The sequence below is a fragment of the Diaphorina citri genome, unplaced genomic scaffold, assembly GCF_000475195.1.
Source record: "Diaphorina citri unplaced genomic scaffold, Diaci psyllid genome assembly version 1.1 scaffold852, whole genome shotgun sequence".
Taxonomy (NCBI): Eukaryota; Metazoa; Arthropoda; class Insecta; order Hemiptera; family Psyllidae; genus Diaphorina; species Diaphorina citri.
The window spans coordinates 59,948-69,762 of NW_007378284.1; the positions used below are offsets into that span (position 1 = coordinate 59,948).

Below are 9,815 nucleotides of genomic sequence, written 5' to 3' on the forward strand. Positions count from 1 at the left end.
TGGTAAGAAATTAGGACAAAAATAAAATAAAATGCTCATATGATTTAACAATAAATAATAGTAGCCTATATTACCAGGATAAATTAAGAGACTCTTTGAATAATTAAGTCCTTTTCGCTTTTCGGGAAGTACTCTTTTTCTCTTTCTTTATCTATCATCAGGAAACTTGAAATTTTGATTTGATTATAATCACTTCTTCTAGACTTCTAGAGGTAAATAAATGAGCCCTTTTTCAAAATACATAGTATTAATCATAGGTAAAGTGACAGCACTTTTATTAATAAATTTATTAGCTCTTTTCCAAAGTTATCAAAATTCATCAGCCCTTTTTTTCTAATTAAAAAAAAAGTGAAAAAGAAAAGTATAAATAATAAAAATTATATAAGATCAATAAAATATATCGGTGTGGTGATGTTTGATATTATTTTGTTACCGGGGAGTGCAGTTAAAACTTAATACTAAAAACAGAAAATGAAACTTTTCTTATTATATGATAAGAAAAGTAATAAAAACATAATGGGGAGAGGGGAAGACAGACAATTTTGACCAATAATTGAAACACCAAGGAAGAGAGGGTAAATAAAATATTAAATAAGATCAATAAAATATATTTAGGTGTGGTGAGGTTTGATATTATTTTGTTACCAGGAGTGCAGTTAAAACTTAATACTAAAAACAGAAAATGAAACTTTTCTTAAGATATGATAAGAAAAGTAATAAAAACATAATGGGGAGAGGGGAAGACAGACAATTTTGACCAATAATTGAAACACCAAGGAAGAGAGGGGAGGTAAATGGTAGAAGAGGGTACTTCAGGGTTAATTTATAGAACAGGAGTAAAGCCATATTTTACTGTGTGACTTTTTTTTTAGTCATCATACGAAATGTCTCTTTGGACTAATTTGGACTGACAGCGCCATTACGTCCAAACTAGTCCAAAGAGAAATTTCGTGTGATGACTAAAAAAAGTCACATAATAAAATACGGCTAACTATTACATTGGCCGTACACCATTTCCCCTCTTTTGGCGTCGCCTCTAAACCATAGGAAAAAGAGGGGAAAAGAGCTTCAGAAGGGGGGGGCCGTACACCATTTCCCCTCTTTTGGCGTCGCCTCTAAACCATAGGAAAAAGAGGGGAAAAGAGCTTCAGAAGGGGGGAGCCGTACACCATTTCCCCTCTTTTGGCATCGCCTCAAAACCATAGGAAAAAGAGGGGAAAAGAGCTTCAGAAGGGGGGGGGGAATTCAGAAAGGAAATACGATTTAGGTCTTCTGGTTTGCCACCAGCAAATCCTGTTTTACTAGTTGACCCTAAGGAACCCTCCTCCATTAGGCTCATGTTGGGGGGTTTCATCAGCTTGATTGGAGGATTCCACTAATTGATGGGTATTTGTTCGTCTTTTAATTACAAACAAAAAAGTGGTGAGTGTTGATAAAGATGTACGTTATTAAATTTTATCATAGTGTCTAGTGTCGAAAACGGTGTAGATAATTTTATGTTGCAGTTTCAATGGTAACTCGGTAATTTAATTATTTAAACACACAAGTCGGTTATTTGTTGTTATTGTTTACTAATGCAGAGGAATTGATAATTTTGAAAATATCAGTGGAATCTCCAATCAAAAGTTAACGACACCCACATTCAGAAAGGAAATACGATTAAGGTCTTCTGGTTTGCCACCAGCAAATCCTGTTTTACTAGTTGACCCTAAGGAACCCTTTTTCCACCAGGCTCATGTTGGGGGGTTTCATCAGCTTGATTGGAGGATTCCACTAATTGATGGATATTTGGTCGTCTTTTAATTACAAAAAAAAAGTGGTGAGTGTTGATAAAGATGAACGTTATTAAATTTTATCAAAGTGTCGAAAACGGTGTAGATAATTTTATGTTGCAGTAACTTTCAATGGTAACTCGGTAATTTAAACACACAAGTCTGCTATTTGTTGTTATTGTTTACTAATGCAGAGGAATTGATAATTTTGAAAATATCAGTGGAATCTCCAATCAAAAGTTAACTACACCCACACAGGGTGATTTTCTAAATTAGATGTTTTTTTTTCGAAGTAGATAGATTATGATGATACCTACTTGAAACCCTCTCAGTATTTACCTATTTTCGAAATTCGAACCCCAGAAATGGAATCTTTTAATTTATTTTAACTTGTTAATTTAAGGTGTCAACCAAAGTTTACAGTTTACACGCAGTCTAAAAGAGCCCGTATGAAACTCACGTCAAGTGGGAACAGGATCCTGGTTTGTTTGGGGTTCGATTATTGGCCGGGGCTACAATCAGAAATAAAGCTCGGTTCAATTTTAAATCTTAGATGGAGCAATCTGATTGGCTGAAAATTTTGAAGTCAACCAATCAAATTGCTCAATCCAAGAGTTAAATTTAAACCAAGTTTTCGCAACGTTGCTTCCTTCAACGTTTTCTTCCCGATCTCTTTTCGTCTTTTTCTTGACAACACCCTTTTGTTCTTTTTCTCCTTCATGAGCATCCGTCTTGTTTGCATCTTCGGCAGTTTTCTCAGAGTCTTTTCGTCTACTGCCACGGTTTCTGAGGGACACCTCTTGTGTTCCTATCTCGAACTCTTCGAGCAATGCTAACAGCATTTCATCCGCGAGTTCCATATTCTGAGCGGGGCGAAACATGGCCCCCGTCGGCGTCAGGGGGGTCTTGTTGGCTAGTTGGTTCATAGAGGGGGCGTTCGTTGGGGAGGTTGCGTTGGGGTTGGACAGGGTTAGATTGTCGAGGTTAATGTTGAGGGAGCCGGCGTTGGTCCAGGTGGAGCCCAGCTGAGAACGAAGGGGGAGGTATCGTGTTAGTATTTTGTAGTGACGTGTTGGAAGTTGGGGAAGAACCTCTTCCTTCGTCTCAAGGGAGAGGTTCGTTGAAGCTTAACCCATCCTTTAGGGCTAGTCTCTTTTGTACTTTCAGGATTGCCTTTGACTTTGTTTTCAGTTTTCATTTCTTCTGAATTATCCCTACCTGTGTTTTGTTTTGTTCGACTGACTTTGCCTTTGTTAAGTATTTTGTACTTTGTAGTGACGTGTTGGAAGTTGGGGAAGAACCTCTTCCTTCGTCTCAAGGGAGAGGTTCGTTGAAGCTTAACCCATCATTTGGGGCTAAGCCTCTAAGTGGGCATTTCGTGTATGGAGTTAAGCTACATCACCATAAGTATTGATTCTCTTTAACTACAAATAAACCCATGATTTAGGGCTGTTTGCCCCAACACCCAAGCCACTGAGTGGACATTTTGTGTATGAAGTTAAGCTGCATCAACACAAGTATTGATTTTCTTAAACCACGAGTTAAGCTACATCACCATAAGTATTGATTCTCTTTAACTACAAATAACCCATCCTTTAGGGCTGTTTGCACCTACACCTTAGCCTCTGAGTGGACTTTTTAGCCCGTCCTTCCTTTTTGTGTATAGAGTTAAGCTGCACCAACACAAGTATTGATTTTCTTAAACCACATATATGACATATGTCCAAATTCCTGCAACATTACATTGAAATGGGGGTCTTTTCTGACGAAATTCCTGTGTGCGGAGTCCAGTATGACTATTGGCACCCAAATTCCTGCTAGCTTAAATATCTAACAAACTGCTTACCTGGTTGTTGACATTGGCGGCGTTTTTGCTGAAGCGATCTGTTTTCATTTTCCCCTATTGATTTTAATTTGTTTTACCAAGTGGTGTGTGTATACCCTTGAAAGTTCTAACTTTTTAATACCCTCTAATTGATGCTAATGAAATATCACCCTAGTTTATTGCCGATTTGACCACATAAATAATAGCACCTTAAGATTTAGTTCATTTCTGATTTGACCACGGAAATAATAGCTCCCAAAGATATTTAAATCCGACACAAATAAGAAGACGAGATTTTTTTCTACAAAAAATAAGAGATTTATTTTGATTCTAAAATATACAAAAATGAGTGCAGAGTTCCAATAAACAATTTTAAGTCCCTCGCGCAACTTGGCGATCTGTTTTCATTTTCCCCTATTGATTTTAATTTGTTTTACCAAGTGTTGTGTGTACCCTTAAAAGTTCTAACTTTTTAATACCCTCTAATTGTTGCTAACGAAATATCACCCTAGTTTATTGCCGATTTGACCACATAAATAATAGCACCTTAAGATTTAGTTTATTTCTGATTTGACCACGGAAATAATAGCTCCCTAAGATATTTAAATCCGACACAAATAAGAAGACGAGATTTTTTTTCTACAAAAAAATAAGAGATTTATTTTGATTCTAAAATATACAAAAATGAGTGCAGAGTTCCAATAAACAATTTTAAGTCCCTCGCGCAACTTGTGAGATTGATGCCCAGGACCACAGTCAGGGTTTAAACTCGGTTTATGTTAAACTCTTGGATTAAGCAATCTGATTCAGGGGCGAACGAAGTTTAAGAACATAACATGTTAAAGCACCTTATTGAATAAAAGGGGGGGAACTATCTGATTGGCGAAATAGATTGAAATCAACCAATCAAATTGCTTGAAAAGTTTGAAATCAACCAATCTGATTGCTTATAATACCCTCTAATTGTTGCTAATGAAACATCACCCTAGTTTATTGCCGATTTGACCACATAAATAATGACACCTTAAGATTTAGTTTATTTCTGATTTGACCACGGAAATAATAGCTCCCCAAGATATTTAAATCCGACACAAATAAGAAGACGAGATTTTTTTCTACAAAAAAATAAGAGATTTATTTTGATTCTAAAATATACAAAAATGAGTGCAGAGTTCCAATAAACAATTTTAAGTCCCTCGCGCAACTTGTGAGATTGATGCCCAGGACCACAGTCAGGGTTTAAACTCGGTTTAAGTTAAACTCTTGGATTAAGCAATCTGATTCAGGGGCGAACGAAGTTTAAGAACATAACATGTTAAAGCACCTTATTGAATAAAAGGGGGGGAACTATCTGATTGGCGAAATAGATTGAAATCAACCAATCAAATTGCTTGAAAAGTTTGAAATCAACCAATCTGATTGCTTTAAAGGTTTGAAATCAACCGGTCAAATTGTTTAGAAAGTTTGAGATTAACCAATCAGCAAATCAAATGCCTCTTGTTTAATTAAGCAATCTGTCTAGCTGAAATGTTTTAAATTAACCAGATTGCTTCATCCTAGAGAACTTTCAACTCTACCTTGATTGGTCAAAAAATTGAAAGTAACTACGAGAGAGGCATGCTACGACACAGACCACAAGCGTCCAATGTAGCAGTTGTTTCATCGCTACGAAATAAAAACGGCGGTGAAACACTCATCTTTTTTTAAAAAAAAGCTCAATTCATTACAAATTTTCATCAGTAAATGGTTTCTAGCTTTCTAGAGTTAATCCTTGAATTGAACTTTTAACTCGAACTTTATTGGCTGAAAAGTTTTAATTCAACCAATCGGATTGCTTAAACGAAGTTCAACCTCAGATTGTGGTCCTGAGCATTAGAGTAAAGTTAAAAGATTAGAGTAAGTTAAGTAAAACGATGAGTATTAATGCAATGTTTGTACTCTCTTCTTCTACGCAATCACTCACGCACGCTCCATCTCTCTCCTCTCAATCCTAGCAGTTTCTCAAAATAATTTCCTCTTTTTTTTCTCTCTCTCTCTCTCTCTCTCTCTCTCTCTCTCTCTCTCTTTTCTTCTTTTTTCTCCATCTCTTTTCTCTTAATCCTAGCAGTTTCTCAAAATAATTTCCTCTTTTTTTTCTCTCTCTCTCTCTATTCTTCCCTTTTTTCCTCTTACTCCTTTCCTTCCTCTTCGTTCTCACTTACTCAAGTTCTCTTTCACTCTTCTCACTGTCTACTCTTATCTCCCTTTATTTAGCAGTATGTATCTCAAAATAAATTCTTTTTTCCTTTTCTCTTTCTCTCCTTCTCTTCTATTACTCCTATCTTCCTTTCTCTACTCACTCTCTCTTCGTCTCCTACTTGTTGTATCTCTCTTTATCATACCACTTTCTCAGACAATATTCATGTCTCGTATTTCTTTAAAATGTTAAAAATGTCAATAAAGCGTTATTTTACAAGTTGAGTATTAATGCAAAGAGAACTAAGACGGAACCACGCCCCCGTTAACTTCCTCACACAGACCTACGTACAGTGAAAGCACGCGCCTGCCCATCTCCACCACTCGCCTCTCACAACTCTCACTCAAAATCCGTACACACCAGCTGCCAACCCACGCGAGGTCCAAGTCTTTCACTCGCGACCTTGTGGCGCTTAACAGCACAGCGGCTGCACCGCCTAGAATGGCCATTTTTAGTTCGTCAGTAACTCCGCCTATTCGAGCGCCGTCTTGACTTAAGGCGGCTAAGAACTCTAACATCTCCCCGCACATGGGGATGTTGTGAATAGAGTGCTGACTCGCGAGGAGAATCACGCTTAGCGACTTGATGAGACGAACTATCACGAATTCGTCCAGTTTGCGTTGCAGATTACGGGCCTTCAGATCCGGATCTTCGATGCTCGCTTTGATGTCGGCTAGTACACGACTGGTCCGATCCAGGGAAATGTCGGAGAGGGTTGCGTCCGGTTTTGTACTGGAGTGGCTGCTGGACACGGGTTTTGTACTGGAGCTACCAATGGACGCCGGTTTTTTGTGAGGTTGAGTGTCCCCAGGGACGTTGTCTGCCGCCAAACTCCGTTCAATCTCCTCCAACATCCTCATATTGTCTTCCTGCCGGCGACGTGTCTCCGCCAGGTGGGATGATATAAAAATCCTTTGGCCTTGAACATGAGAATTTTACTTCTTGGTGGTCAAATAATTGGGAACTTTAAGTGATTTTCACAGGGACACAAGGCAAAACATGTACAGTTATGTACGTATGTATGAATGTTCAAATAAAAATAAAGTATTTGTTGGAGAAAAAAACACATCCGAATAATTTGAAGATCTTTCACTTGTTAAATTTAAATTAAGTCTAACACCTTCATAAATATGTAGAGAAGTAGCACACATCCGAATAATTTGAAGATCTTTCACTTGTTAAATTTAAATTAAGTCTAACACCTTCATAAATATGTAGAGAAGTAGCGATTTGAATATTTTTCACTTGTTAAATTTAAATTAAGTCTAACACCTTCATAAATATGTAGAGAAGTAGCCTTTACTAAACACATCCACTCAACAATAAGCTTACTAAGACTTAAGAGTATAGTATGTCTTAGTCTTTACCAGAAAAACGAAGTAAAATATTACTAATCACTGACGTCCTACCTTACTTTAATTTACACCAAACCTTTGTCTGGGGCTGGACTACGTTAAACAGGGAGTAAACCAGCTTAGTCTGGCTGGGGGACTTAAACAAGGAGTATATCAGCCTGAATTTCCCTTGCGAAAGAAATAGCAAAGGTTGAGTGCGAAGGGCATCGACTCGTAAAATTTGTAGCCAAAACCAAATGTCAGCCCAAAGCAATCCTCTTTAACTTCATATAACCCATCCTTTAGGGCTGTTTGCACCTACACCTTAGCCTCTGAGTGCGCATTTCGTGTATGGAGTTAAGCTGCATCAACACAAGTATTGATTTTCTTAAACCACATATATGACATATATCCAAATTCCTGCAACATTACATTGAAATGGGGGTCTTTTCTGACGAAATTCCTGTGTGCAGAGTTCAGTATGACTCTTGGACCCCAAATTCCTGCTAGCTTAAATATCTAACAAACTGCTTACCTGGTTGTTGACATTGGCGGCGTTTTTGCTGACGTCGGCATGATTGTGCCTCAGTTTTAGAACTTTCAGAAGCCTTTCCACCTCTAGAAGGTTTAGTGCTTTCAGCCGATTTTATAACGCCTTGAGCAAGACTTTCACCGCTCTTTCCAGGATTGCCCGCACACTCATTTCCTCAGTTTTAGAACTTTCAGAAGCCTTTCCATTTCTAGAAGGTTTAGTGCTTTCAGCCGATTTTATAACGCCTTGAGCAAGACTTTCACCGCTCTTTCCAGGATTGCCCGCACACTCATTGACGACCGGCTGATTCATCGGTGTCAGGAGACTGTCAGCGAATCCTGATATCGAATGGGAAAGAGTAAACATTTTGTCTGGCTGGACTACGTTAAACAGGGAGTAAACTAGCTTAGTCTGGCTGGGGAACTTAAACAGGGAGTATATCAGCCTGACTTTCCCTTGCTAAAGAAATAGCAAAGGTTGAGTGCGAAGGGCATCGACTCGTAAAATTTGTAGCCAAAACCAAATGTCAGCCCAAAGCAATCACCCTAGACACTCATTGATCATCCCTAGAATGAGATCCCCACAGATCATGCCAATGGTTCGCAGCACCTCGTTCGTGCACTTCAAATGCGACATGATTCCGTTCAGCAGATACTTCTCGGTTGGTGTAATAAGGGTTGGCTCCCAGGCCACCATGTTGACGATCATCTTGGATAGGTAAGCATGCTGATGAAGGTCACTATGGACGATGACCTGGTAGCTTGACCACAGCTGTAGAGCGTTCATGAGCACTCGGCGAACCCGTCTGAACACGGGAAAAGGCGAAGAAAAAGCTTAAATTGAAAACTGATGATGTCTCGAGATGTTTTCTCTAAGATACAGTACTTCTTGAACATTATGAAATTGCTGGATTAAATTGGACGTTTCTTAGGCGAATTTGTACAGATGGATGATTTTGGATGACCCTCTAATTCAATAGGGGAAAATGAAAACAGATCGCTTTTTTTGTTTTACAATATTATTTTATTCTACCATACCGGGTTTCGCCAGTTACGTTTACAAAAAAGCGATCTGTTTTCAAGAAGTACTGTATCTTAGAGAAAACATCTTGAGACATCATCAGTTTTCAATAGATATTTAAGCTTTTTTTTTTCTTGAACATACTTCTTGAACATTATGAAATTGCTACCAACCTCAGTGGTGCAGTTGTTAGCACGGTGGACTTTGAATCTGGAGGTTGGTGGTTCGAGTCCAAGTCATGTCATAAAATTTAGCGTAGTATATTAAGCGGGGAACGACATTTGTGACAAGCATCTATGCTCAACACAATTAAAATTCCATTATGAAATTGCTGGATTAAATTTGACGTTTCTTAGGCGAATTTGTACAGATGGATGATTTTGGATGACCCTCTCTAATTCAATAGGGGAAAATGAAAACAGATCGCTTTTTTTGTTTTACAATATTATTTTATTCTATCATACCGGGTTTCGCCAGTTACGTTTACAAAAAAAAGCGATCTGTTTTCATTTTCCCCTATTGATTTTAATTTGTTTTACCAAGTGTTGTGTATACCCTTGAAAGTTCTAACTTTTATAATACCCTCTAATTGTTGCTAATGAAACATCACCCTAGTTTATTGCCGATTTGACCACATAAATAATGACACCTTAAGATTTAGTTTATTTCTGATTTGACCACGGAAATAATAGCTCCCCAAGATATTTAAATCCGACACAAATAAGAAGACGAGATTTTTTTCTACAAAAAAATAAGAGATTTATTTTGATTCTAAAATATACAAAAATGAGTGCAGAGTTCCAATAAACAATTTTAAGTCCCTCGCGCAACTTGTGAGATTGATGCCCAGGACCACAGTCAGGGTTTAAACTCGGTTTAAGTTAAACTCTTGGATTAAGCAATCTGATTCAGGGGCGAACGAAGTTTAAGAACATAACATGTTAAAGCACCTTATTGAATAAAAGGGGGGGAACTATCTGATTGGCGAAATAGATTGAAATCAACCAATCAAATTGCTTGAAAAGTTTGAAATCAACCAATCTGATTGCTTTAAAGGTTTGAAATCAACCGGTCAAATTGTTTAGAAAGTTTGAGA

General features: G+C 37.8%; 1 long non-coding RNA gene across 1 annotated transcript; it reads left to right on the forward strand.

Moving 5' to 3' along the window:
• The first annotated feature begins 1,179 nt into the window (after positions 1-1,179).
• On the forward strand, positions 1,180-1,906 carry LOC113468793. Its single transcript, XR_003392416.1, has 2 exons — positions 1,180-1,267; positions 1,665-1,906. It is a non-coding gene; the product is annotated as an uncharacterized LOC113468793 (long non-coding RNA).
• The last annotated feature ends 7,909 nt before the right edge of the window (positions 1,907-9,815 follow it).